Below are 11,395 nucleotides of genomic sequence, written 5' to 3'. Positions count from 1 at the left end.
CGTGAATGATTCACTTAAATCCGCGCCATCTTTCTTTTTTCTGCTGCTTCCTTCTTCAGCAGACGACATAGTTGAACGACTCGGCGGTTCCGTCTCTCTCTCTCGGTTCTTCCGTGAATATGAACAATATGGTTATTATTATTATTATTATAAATTATTATTACTAAGACTGTCCACACTCGATTTGATAACACACACAAAAAAAAAAAAATCACGTGAAAATTGTGATCGCACTAACCTACATCCTGTCGTCCTTGACTCTATAAAACTTGGTATTGTCGGTTATTTTTTAAAAAATCGATGACACCGTGTATTTGTGTGTGTCGTCTGCTTTTATTTTGAAGGAAAATCCATTTTTGATGCATTCTGTGATTCAGGAAACCAAAAATGATGGGTGAGAATCATCTGCGAAATGTCAGAATCAATGATAATTCTGATAATTTGACTTATTCCGAATTTTTGAATGATTTCGAAGTGGAATTAGACCAAATCCATTAAACCCCTGGGGAATTACCGCCATTTTATTGAATTTTCCTTACATTGTAACGAAGTTCTGTGTTTCCTGCGTGAACAGAGTTTCTGCCGCGCAGTAAAAATCACAGTATTTGAAGGATCGGAATTGTTCCTTAAATTTCAGAATGAATGACCCGATTCTAACGATTCAAATCGATTTATTCCGAATTTTTGATTGATTTCGAAGCGGAATGGGACCCAATGCACTACCCTGGGGAATACCATTCCTGAATTTTTCGTGTACTGTTAACACAAAGTTGTTTGCTCCCGCACTTCTCTGCGCCCAGATTTTCTGCCCCGCAGTACCAGATTCACCACGCATGTCATTTGTCATTCGGCGCACGTAACAAAATATTGCAAAATAACGCAGTTGAAAAAAAATACGCTAGATGGCAAATTGGTGAAGGGGTCACAAATAGAATGGCCCCCGTCGTTTTGATGCCTTTTCCTCTCCAATTCTGAAATTGCGTAATAATGGTTTTTAAAAGAACAATGGGTACGGTGACCATACGACCCGTACTGTTCAGGATGTTCCCATATTTTTCTATAATTTTGGCCGCTCTGACATTGCATTCAAGGACTGAAAATCACCCTGATTTCATGCATTCGTATGCCAAACTTGCCGTCAGGGTGCTCTTCCTTTTATGATGGGTACAAACAGTGCCCGCGAGTAGAATAAGGTTGAAGACCTTGCACAACAGTCTAGTAGCCATCCATGGTTCCGTGTAACAGTCTAGTAGTCATTCAGAGTTTCGTGGAATAGTCTTGTAATCATCTAGGGTCAGGGTCGTCCCAAGAGCATCATGCCATCCCCCCCGGACCAAGAGGTTTTTCTGAGGCCCTACCTGGCAAATTCTCGCCACCCCCCCCCCCGTCCCTGTATCCTGTAGCAAGGCTCCCGGGCCTAGGCTGACCATATTTCCTCCAGGAAATTACGGGAAATCACTTGTCACTGTTCAAAATGATGTCAATGAAGCACACAAATAAAATCGTCATTTGTTGCTAATGTCGCAGAGGAAATCGCCTATGATTGTTTAAAATGATGCCAAAGGTAAAAAAAAATTGGCAATTATTGCTAATATCGTCGAAAAATTGCCAAATGTGAGAAATGAAGTGAGTGAAGAGTGAGATTGTGTGTGTGGGGAGCGGGAGGAATCACTCTTCTGTTTTGTTCTGCTGAAATATGCGAAATATAATGCTCTAAATCTTCGACCCGTTGCTCGCGAGCACCACGGTGCTCCCTGAGGTACCTAGAGTTGTCGATACTCGTGTCCGATTTCGTGCTTGCTAGCACTTGATCAACGTTACAATTAAAAAAAAAAACCTTGTAAAAATTGCATTCAAGGATTCCATGCATGCATTCGTATGTTAAACTTGCCGTAAAGGTGCTCTTCTTTTGGTGAAGGGCGCTGGCAGTGCTCGTGACTGGAAAAAAAAGGTTGAAGACCTCTGCTCTAAAACATAGTTTCTCAAACTTTTTGTTCCATCGCCCCCCTTCTTTGGAAATTTTTTCCCTCTCATCGCCCCCAACTCAAGTATGTTAAATCCGTAGGTTCCATCGCCCACCAAGGGAGCGATATTGCCCACTTTGGGAAACACATATGAAAATACTGTATGCCTTAAATTCTGAAAATCATGAAAAACAGATAATCGGGGGGGGGGGGGAATGAAATGCCTTAAAATTACGGAAAATCATAAAAAAATGCTTTATCGCAGTGTTTCCCAACCGCCGGGCCGAGGCCCGGTACTCCGCCGTGACATCATCCACTGATCTGTCGTTTCCTTTCCCCCCATTCATGTTGCGTTAATCATGTGTTCGGCCGGGCCTTCACATTATCAGAAAAATAAATGAAACCGGGCCGCGGGCTGACAACCACTGCTAAAATAGCGAAACATGCAAAAAACGTCATAGTAATCCCCCCCCCCCCGCGAAATGATCTTTCCGCTGCCATCTTGTTTTCCTTTTATGGGTCTGTGTAACATCCGAGAAGCACATTCCAGCCCCATCGCATAATATAATAATAATAAACGGATGGGATTCCTTTTACCCCAAGACACCTTTCGAGGCATGTGTTTACTCACAAAATTGACTTTTTTCAGGGTGAATACGAACCGGGGGGCGAATCGCACGTGCACGAAACCTGCTGAACTTCGCGCAGGCTTCCAGAATAGGTACAGGTCACGACCTGGTTCCCCTCCTCAACTTGCTCAGAAAAAGAGATATTCAAAAGGAAAACCACACACTTCCATTATCAGGTTTGAAGTCATCCGAGATCTCGATACCACCTCGGGGGAACGGGGGGGGGGGGGGGGTTGCCCCTACATCTCTGGAGGGCCGCCCCCACCCCCCTCCCCCGAGCTCTTCGTCTTCCGAAGGGAAGAAGTCACGTGATCAGTTGAAAGAAGCGGGGTGACTCTTGATCTGAATACCAATCGTGCTTGCGGTATGCGTTGTTGCGGCAGGTTTTCGTGCGGCCGATTCTAATAATAGTAATTCAGAAAGTGCCCGAGGGGCCATTGTTTCGGGAGGAGGATCTTCTTCTTCCCACACTTTCTTCATGGTCGAGAAGAAAAATTCGTCTGAATCTTCTTGAATTAGATAGGAATGTGGCCCTTTTGAGAGAATTTCCATCAAAGCCGGTAGAAAAAAGGGAAACAAGTGCAGTGAAAAACTTATCGATAAGTCGTCGTCAGTGAATCTATCGGTGACGGCCCCCCACATTGCCGGGGCTGACAGGGCCCGGGAAAGTTCTCATCATTTTCTTGCTTTTTCACGCTATACATGAACTATAGAAGAGCCCGTGAGAAGTCTGACCGAGGGGGGCCCGCGAAAGATCCCAGCCTAGGGGCCCTACTCCTGGATGTGGGGGCCATGAGCGAGGGTGACGACTTAAACGAAGGGCCAGTCAGTTCTCTTTATAGACTTTGGGAAATTAGAGCCCCGGAAGTTCAGGCGAAATGCCTTTTTTTTTTTATCTAGGGGCCGTTCAAGTATTACATAAGCAAATTTTTGGCCATTTTTGACCCCCCCCCCCCTTGTCAGCAAAAGTCAGCAAAACGCTGACCCCCTCCCCCCTTTGTCAGCAAAATTTCGTCATCAGCTCTGCCCCCTCTGACTCCTAACTCATATTTTCATAAAGGGTGGTTGATCACGTAAGCATTATCCAAACCCCCCCCCCTCCCCCCTTGTCATCAAAAGTCAGCAAATCGGAACCCCCCCCCCCCACCATCGATGATGACGTAATACTTGAACCCCCCCCCCCCCTATTTTCAAAATTTTTTTTGGTGAAAATTCCTTTTTTTTTAAATTTTGCTGCCATAAATGCCAATTTTATCCTAGTTTTAAGTTCGGAATCCGTATTCCGTAAAACTTGGATGCTTTTGAGCATTCGGGAACAAAAGATTTGCTCTTTTTTTTTTTTTTAAATTTCCGAACTCTCTTGTCAGTACTAATTACAGTCGAATCCCGTTATAAGGAACTCCAAGAGACCGGATAAATCGCTTCGTTATAACGATACAAAGGAATTCCCGGTTTTTCCATTGTCCCTATGTGTAATGTTATCTGCGGAGATTAGAAAAATGTTCGTTAAAACGAGATTTTTGGCAGAACAATGGTTTTTGGGCCTCAACAATCACTTTCGGAACGTTTACTTTGGTTAGGGTTTCCAACAATGCGTTTCAGACGTGTATATGCCTTTACAATGGTTTGTCACTTCTTCAATGCTGCCAGTATATTTACAATAGTTTATGCCTTTATAATGGTTTGCCACTTTTTCAATGCTCTCAGCGATGAGGTTTTTTGAATGACGTCATAATCATCATCAGCATCGCTTTGAGGGTCAAGATAAGGGTGATCCTCATAGAAATCAGTGTTAAAATTGCCGATTTTACTGTAGAAATGCGGAAATTTGGTGGGGTTTTCTGTCACATCAATAATTTTAAAAATTGTATAGAATTCTCGATTTTTGAAATGTTGAGTTCGCTTAGAGATATACGAAGCCCAGAGAAAATTAAACATGAAGTAATTAGCCGGGCCCACTTTTGAGTTGGATATTCATGCAATTACATTGGTTTCAACTTTTTATTTACATCTTCTCAAGCATGAAAATTAATGTCTCCGTATTGTCTTTTGATATTTAACTGCATAAATTCATATAGTTTAGGATGTTTTAAAATCAATTATGAGCCCGTAAAAAAGTACATCGAAGAAATTCCACAGTTTAATTAAGCATTTTTGGAAGCAGAAACAGGCAGAGATGGATAACTTGAAGTTCAGGGGGGGGGGGGGGGAGAATCGAAATACTTAGCGCGCCCCTTAAAAAAAGGAGAAAAATACAGGGTGTTTCAAAAAAGAATCACCCGATTTCAAATGTGTATATTACGAAAAATATTAAATACTTATGATTATGATTAAGAGTCGTTAAGAGATTATGAGTCGTGTAATGTAACATTAAAATTTTTTTTTTACAAACCAAATTAAAGGTGCTCAATGTGCCCACCTTGGGATGCACGGCATATGTCTATATACGGTAGTCAAATTCGTCCCAAACGTTTACGAGCATGTTTGCATGTTTCCACTGCTTCCACGGCTGCTGTTATGCGTATCTTGATTTCGGCTAATGTACAAGTAACTGGAAGGGGGAGGCACATAAACGTAGTCTTTTATAAACCCCCACAAGAAGGAATCGCACACTGTGAGGTCCGGCGATCTTGGAGGCCAGTGATGTTTAACTGAATCTCGTCAGGTCCCGTACGGCCGATCCATCGTTTAGGAATGCGGTTGCCCAAACATCCTCGAACGCCCAAGCTCCAGTGTGGTGGTGCCGCCCCGTCCTGCTGGAAAATGAAGTCATCCGAATCTGCTTCTAACTGTGGGAAAAGCCAATCTTGACAAACACTGAAGTGGCGGCCGAAGGAAGAGCGTTAGCGCTACCTGCCGGCAACTGTGTGAAACTCGAGATTTCCCTCTTTCTACCTATACATTATTCGATGAAAACGGATTAAAAGCTGAATAGTTATGATTTTTTTTTTTAAATCGGATGATTCATTTCGAAACGCCCTGTTCATATATTAATTTCAACGTTTCTTTAAATCTAGATTTGTTTCTTTGACGAGTCACGCGGGAAGACGCCATATTGGTTAACGTAGATATGGTTTGCATGTCCCTCAAAGAAAGAGGGAGACATCACGTGATCCAAGAAAAGCCTAATTGAAGAAAACCCGGGCATAGCGCCTGGTGTTATAGCTAGTCATCAGCGAACAATAGACACTTTTTCAAAGATTTTACAAAATTTACCAAGGAGTCGAGCTAAACAACACCTGAGACATTCTGGTAAATGCTAGTAAAAACAAACGAAATATTGAGAACGGGTAAAACTGAATACACACATGGGGTACTGGCAGGGCTGGAACTAGAAGGAGGGGGGGGGGTGGAAAAAATTTAGGGGGGACGGCAGTTTTATGTAGGAACAAGGAACACCATCACAAAATCACATAATTTTTTTTAGGTGTGGGGGCGGCAAAAAATCCTAGTCAAGGCCAGAGCCATCTTAAGGGCATCATGGGCCCCCGGGCTAAATGATTTTTCCGAGGCCCCACCTGGCAAATTCTCGAAAATTTGAACAGGGTTCTCATTTTTGTGAGGCCCCTCTTCTCTTGAGGCCCCCCGGGCCGTGCCGGGTGGATCCACGAGTTAAGACGGCACAGGTTACGGCCCTGACTGGATACATACATTAAAAAATTAAAGAAATTCATGGCAACGGATGAGAGTGCAAATTCAAAAACAATTGTTTACGTGTTGCCTTCAACAAATATATACAGTCGATCCCGCTTATAACGTTCGCGCTTACAACGTTTTTCCCCGCTTAGTACGACTTTAGTTTCGTGGTTCCCAACCACCTCTAACAAATTCTCATTAAGATTTCCCGCTTACAACGTTTTTCCATGACAAATTTTTGAAAAACGTTATAAGGGGCCATTCAAGTACTTCCCCACCCCATTGTCAGCAAAACACTGACACCCCCTCCCCCCCCGTCAGCAAAATTTCGTCAGCAGCTTAGAATATTTCATATCTTCAAAAAGGGGTGGTTGATGACGTAAACAACCTTCAAACCCCCTCCCCCCCCCCCTTGTCATCAAAAGTCAGCAGATCCGAAACCCCACCCTCCTCGATGCTGACGTAATACTTGAATGACCCCTGTAGAAATTTGGAATCAGTAAAATGTTTCTTCAAAAGTCTTTTATGAGGTATGGCCGGTATTTATACTATAAAAGTTTCATAAAAAATTATTTTATAAAACTTGAAACATGCAACCAATAAGCACATCTGTTACATTCGAGCGAACTTAACTGATTCGCCTATTGGTTGCATCCTCCAAGTTTTATAACCGAAAACTTTCATCAAACTTTTATAGTGTAATGCCGGCCTCATATTTTCTCATATTTTCATAAAGGGTGGTTGATGACGTAAGCATTATCCAAACACCCCCTCCTCCACCCTTGTCATCAAAAGTCAGCAAATCGGAAACCCCCCCCCCCCCCGATGATGACGTAATACTTGAACGGCCCCTAATGGCGGTGCTGCACAACGCCCGCCCACATCAGGAATCACTGGTATAAAGCAAAGTTTTGTCAATTATTGCTAGGATCAAACGAAAAGAAACATCACCAATCGTGGGAAAATGAAGCGCACGGATGCAGTTCACAACAACGTCAAAACAACATGCGAGATGAATATTCATATTTTCAGTCTCAATTGCCCTTCAAACTGAAATTAATTAGGGGTCATTCAAATATTACGTCAGCATCGAGGGGGTTTCGGATTTGTTGACTTTTGATGACGGGGAGGGGGAGGGGGGGTTTGAAGGTTGTTTACGTCATCAACCACCCCTTTCTGAAGATATGAAATATTCTAAGCTGCTGACGAAATTTTGCCGACAGGGAGGGGGATGGGGGGGGGTCAAAATGGCTGAAAATCTGGTTACGTAATACTTGAATGGCCCCAAATGAGAACTTGAGCTCCTAACCCACACCCAGTTCACCGTTGTAAAACCGTGTGTATGTGCATTCTGTTCGTTATTTGCGTATCTTTTCTTTGACTCGTGTACGTCAGCGCCACCTATCGGATGTTTTTGGAGTTAATTTGTTTTCTTCCCCCACCCCCATGTCTTAGAAAAATTCCCGTGACCTCTAGCGATGATTGTCATCCACCGAGTAAATCTGATCTGGATCAAATCCAAATTAGATCCAGAGATTATATTTCTCTTAGATTCACCAACGGTGCTGGTGAAATATTGCAAATGTGACCGAAAAGTAAAGTTGAGAGACCACATTGCGGGTTGACTTCAAGTTTGAAAGCGCGTGACTTTCGTTTCAGAGAAGAAAAAGTTCGTAGAGAACAAAAGAAAAAAAGTCAAGAAGAGCCCATGTTTTGCGGAAGTGTCACCAAATTCCCCACGTGCGGATCTGTCACCGAACCGGTTTCTGTTTTTAGCGAGAAAGAAGACATTTCAACCGTTCATCCGTCGGATATATTCGGAATAGCTTTTTTTTTGCACACCGTGGATCAACATTATCTCCGCAACCTTTATCGGCTGATAAAACGATAAAGGCCGGAGGGTAAACGGTCGTAAATACCGTATAACGGTGTGGTTTGATATGGGAAGGGGGGCCCCACGGACAAGAAAAGTGCTTCCGATCATCGTCATCATAATCCTCTCCTTTAAAACGCGTCTCGGTTAAACGCACCGCAGCTTTTATGCTAAGTGCGTAGCCTACCATGTGAAAAAGTTTTTTGTGGCAGTTCCGCTCGGTAAAGCAGAAACTTCACACTGACGTTGCGCGTTCTCTAATAAAGTGATCAATCGTGACATCGTGGGGGAATACGACCATCTCCTCGACTTATAGATTTTTCGAGTTGCGAACCGAAGAATTCGGCGGATCCTAAATTGACTATATTTGGCACGAATGTTTTTGTCGTGGGCCCCTGATTACAGAATTATCCGTATTCCAGTGCCGTCTTAACGCATGGGCCCGTCCGGGCACCTCAAGAGAAGAGGAGACCTAACAAAAAATGAGATCCGGTTGAAATTTTCTAGAATAGTGGTTCTCAACCTTTGGGAGCCCGCGGCCCGGTCATAAACACGATTATGGGAAATAAATGGGGAAGGATTGAAAGATGAATCACTCACACACGGCCCGGTTTGTCTGATGCCGCGGTTGAGAAACACTGTTCTACAATTTACCGAGTAGGTCCCTCTGAAAAACCACTTGGCCCTGCTGGGGGGGGGGGGGCATGATGCTCTTAAGCCGGCCCTGCCGTATTCAAAGGAATTGAAATTAATTTATGGACCATATATTCCCTCGAAATAAGTAATTCATTGCAGGTCTCGATAATTCGAGTTTCCCGGATAATCCGAACTGCAAATAACGGGTTTTCTTTCATTTTGTCGAAATACGAGTAATTTCAGTCTTAAGGGGGGTCCTAACAGGAACTGAAGGAGTCTTTCAGGTGGGAACTTCTCACAGGCTCCCTCTGTAGTAAGTTCGTAGTTTACAAGAAAAGAAAACGTCAGGCCCCTCGAGCCCCTGCCAATCTCCATTAAATAAAGAGGTCATGGGTCTAGGCAGTTGTGTAATGAATTAAGGCAGGGGCGTAGCCAGAAATTTCATTCGGGGGGGGACCAAAGTGATAAAACAATAGATTTGGCCATCTTTTTCCCTTTTTTTGGTCATTTTCCCACATTTCGGGGGGGGGGACCAGACCCAGAAGTCCCCCCCCCCCACCCGCCGCTATGCCCTTGATATTAAGAACAAAACACGTAAGGTAATTCTCTCCCACTAACGTTTTCCATAATTTTTCGGATAATCCGAGTTTTTATTAATCCGACATCACCTCGGAGCCCGTTCACCTCGGATTACCGAGACTCTACCGTTGAAGGAAAATCACTGATTGTCGCCAAAAAAAATTGTGCCACGGTATAAGGCATAGTTTCCCAACTTTTTCTGTCCCACACACATCACCCCCCTTCTTCAAAATTTTTTTTATCCCATCGCCCCCCCCCCCCAATGCAATATCGCCCATAGAATCCTATGTTATATCCCCGGAATATTCCATCGCCCCCCCCCCGGGGCAGAGCCGTTTTCAGAGCATCATGGGGGGCCCCCGGGCCTTTTCTGAGGCCCTACCTGGAAAATTTCAACCGGTTCTCATTTCTGTGAGTGCCCCATTCCCCGGATCGTGCCCGGGTAGGCCCATGCGTTAAGTCGGCACTGCCCCGGGGGCGTTAACGCCCACGTTGGAAATCACTGGTATAAAGCAAAGTTGTCAATTATTGCTAGGATTGCCCTTCAAACTACTTACATTCGTCGGGAATTAGGGGGGGGGCATGGGCGGAGATACGGGGGGGGAGTGCCCCCCCCCCCCCCAGTATCAAAGGTGGAGTCGACTGATCTAATGTATATATGTGTATATGTGAATTGACATCATCATCATCGTGCCCCCCCCAGCAATAATGACCTTGCCCCCCCCCAGACTTCCAAGTCTATGACCGCCTATGGGGGGGGGATCGAAGACTACTGTATACTGTTGAAGGTCTGCCAAGCTCTCTGTGGGTAGAGACTTTCAAACATGGGAGATCGGCGTGGTAGGAAAAACCAAGTTCAGCTGACAACCACTGCGCCTCCTCCAGGCCCGAACCAGGATCCAAGCGATTTCATCACGATGCCCACACGACCAAGTTGATCTCGCAGCGGCGCCGCACCTACCGTTAGCTAGAGGAAGCGTCGGATATTGATTTTTTTTTTCTTTCTTTTACGTAAATCGGGCTAACACGATCTGTTCATTGCACCTACGGTTTTATATACGTATACGATACCCCCAACGTCGCAACAGTGATGGTCGGCTGAAGTTGGTTTTTTTTTTGTGGTTCCCAACTTCAAGGCACGAATGCGCGCCGATCTCCCCCCCCCCCCCTTTAAAAAGTCTCGCCACAGAGAGCAACAGACCTAGAAACAATGCAAATGTAACTCAATCATAACACATCAATCACTTCACTTCTGAAATATAGATGGCAGCATTGAAAAAAAAAAATCAAACACAAGACTACATACGCATTCAGACTGTTAGGTAGACACACAGTTACATTTCCGGCACCATGTCCCCCCCCCCTCACATCTTAGAGCAGGGGCCTAGGCTGGGATCTTTCACAGGCCCTTCTGTAGCTAATTTATAGCGAGAAAAAGTCAAAAAATGATTAGAATTGTCCCGGGCCTCAGGGCCGGAGCGGCCATAGCCCCGCTCTTGGGGGGGGGGGGGGGCATGTCTGGCACAACTCACTAGGTGGTAAATCGCCCATAGATGGTGATAGACCTGGGTTATACTCGGTTTGAAAGAAAGTGCTCGGTTTGCATATACGCTACTGCTCATCATAATGTATATATTTTTTTAAATAACGTAGGATAAAAAATTCTCTGAACAGTTGGCGTCGGTCTATGGATGGCCCCCCCAGCGCGACCCAACCCGCAAGGGTAAAAGGCTTATATCCCTGGAGGGACAGAGCCTGGGTCATGACTGGTCTGTCGGTCTATGGATGGAAACTGTAACATACTTAGGAGATTCCATTCAGGCACTTTGTTAAAGAAATACCGTAATTAATTTGAATTCATTAAATTGATTCTTTCGTTCTTCGCAACTAAATTTGTGCTATTCAACACTCCCTCTATCGGCGACTTTTTTCACAAATAATCAACATAAATATCGTTCTATATAACAGCTCAATTAGTATCATTGATATCCATTCTTCTATGACATCATGACACATCTAAATAACACAATAAAATGAAAGTTTATACTCCAACAAGACCAAAAGCCTCAGAAAAAAAA

Source organism: Pholcus phalangioides, unplaced genomic scaffold, assembly GCF_987345545.1.
Source record: "Pholcus phalangioides strain wild (caught in Gottingen) unplaced genomic scaffold, Ppha-v1.0 ptg000020l_1, whole genome shotgun sequence".
Taxonomy (NCBI): Eukaryota; Metazoa; Arthropoda; class Arachnida; order Araneae; family Pholcidae; genus Pholcus; species Pholcus phalangioides.
Note: the sequence above shows the minus strand (reverse complement) of the source record.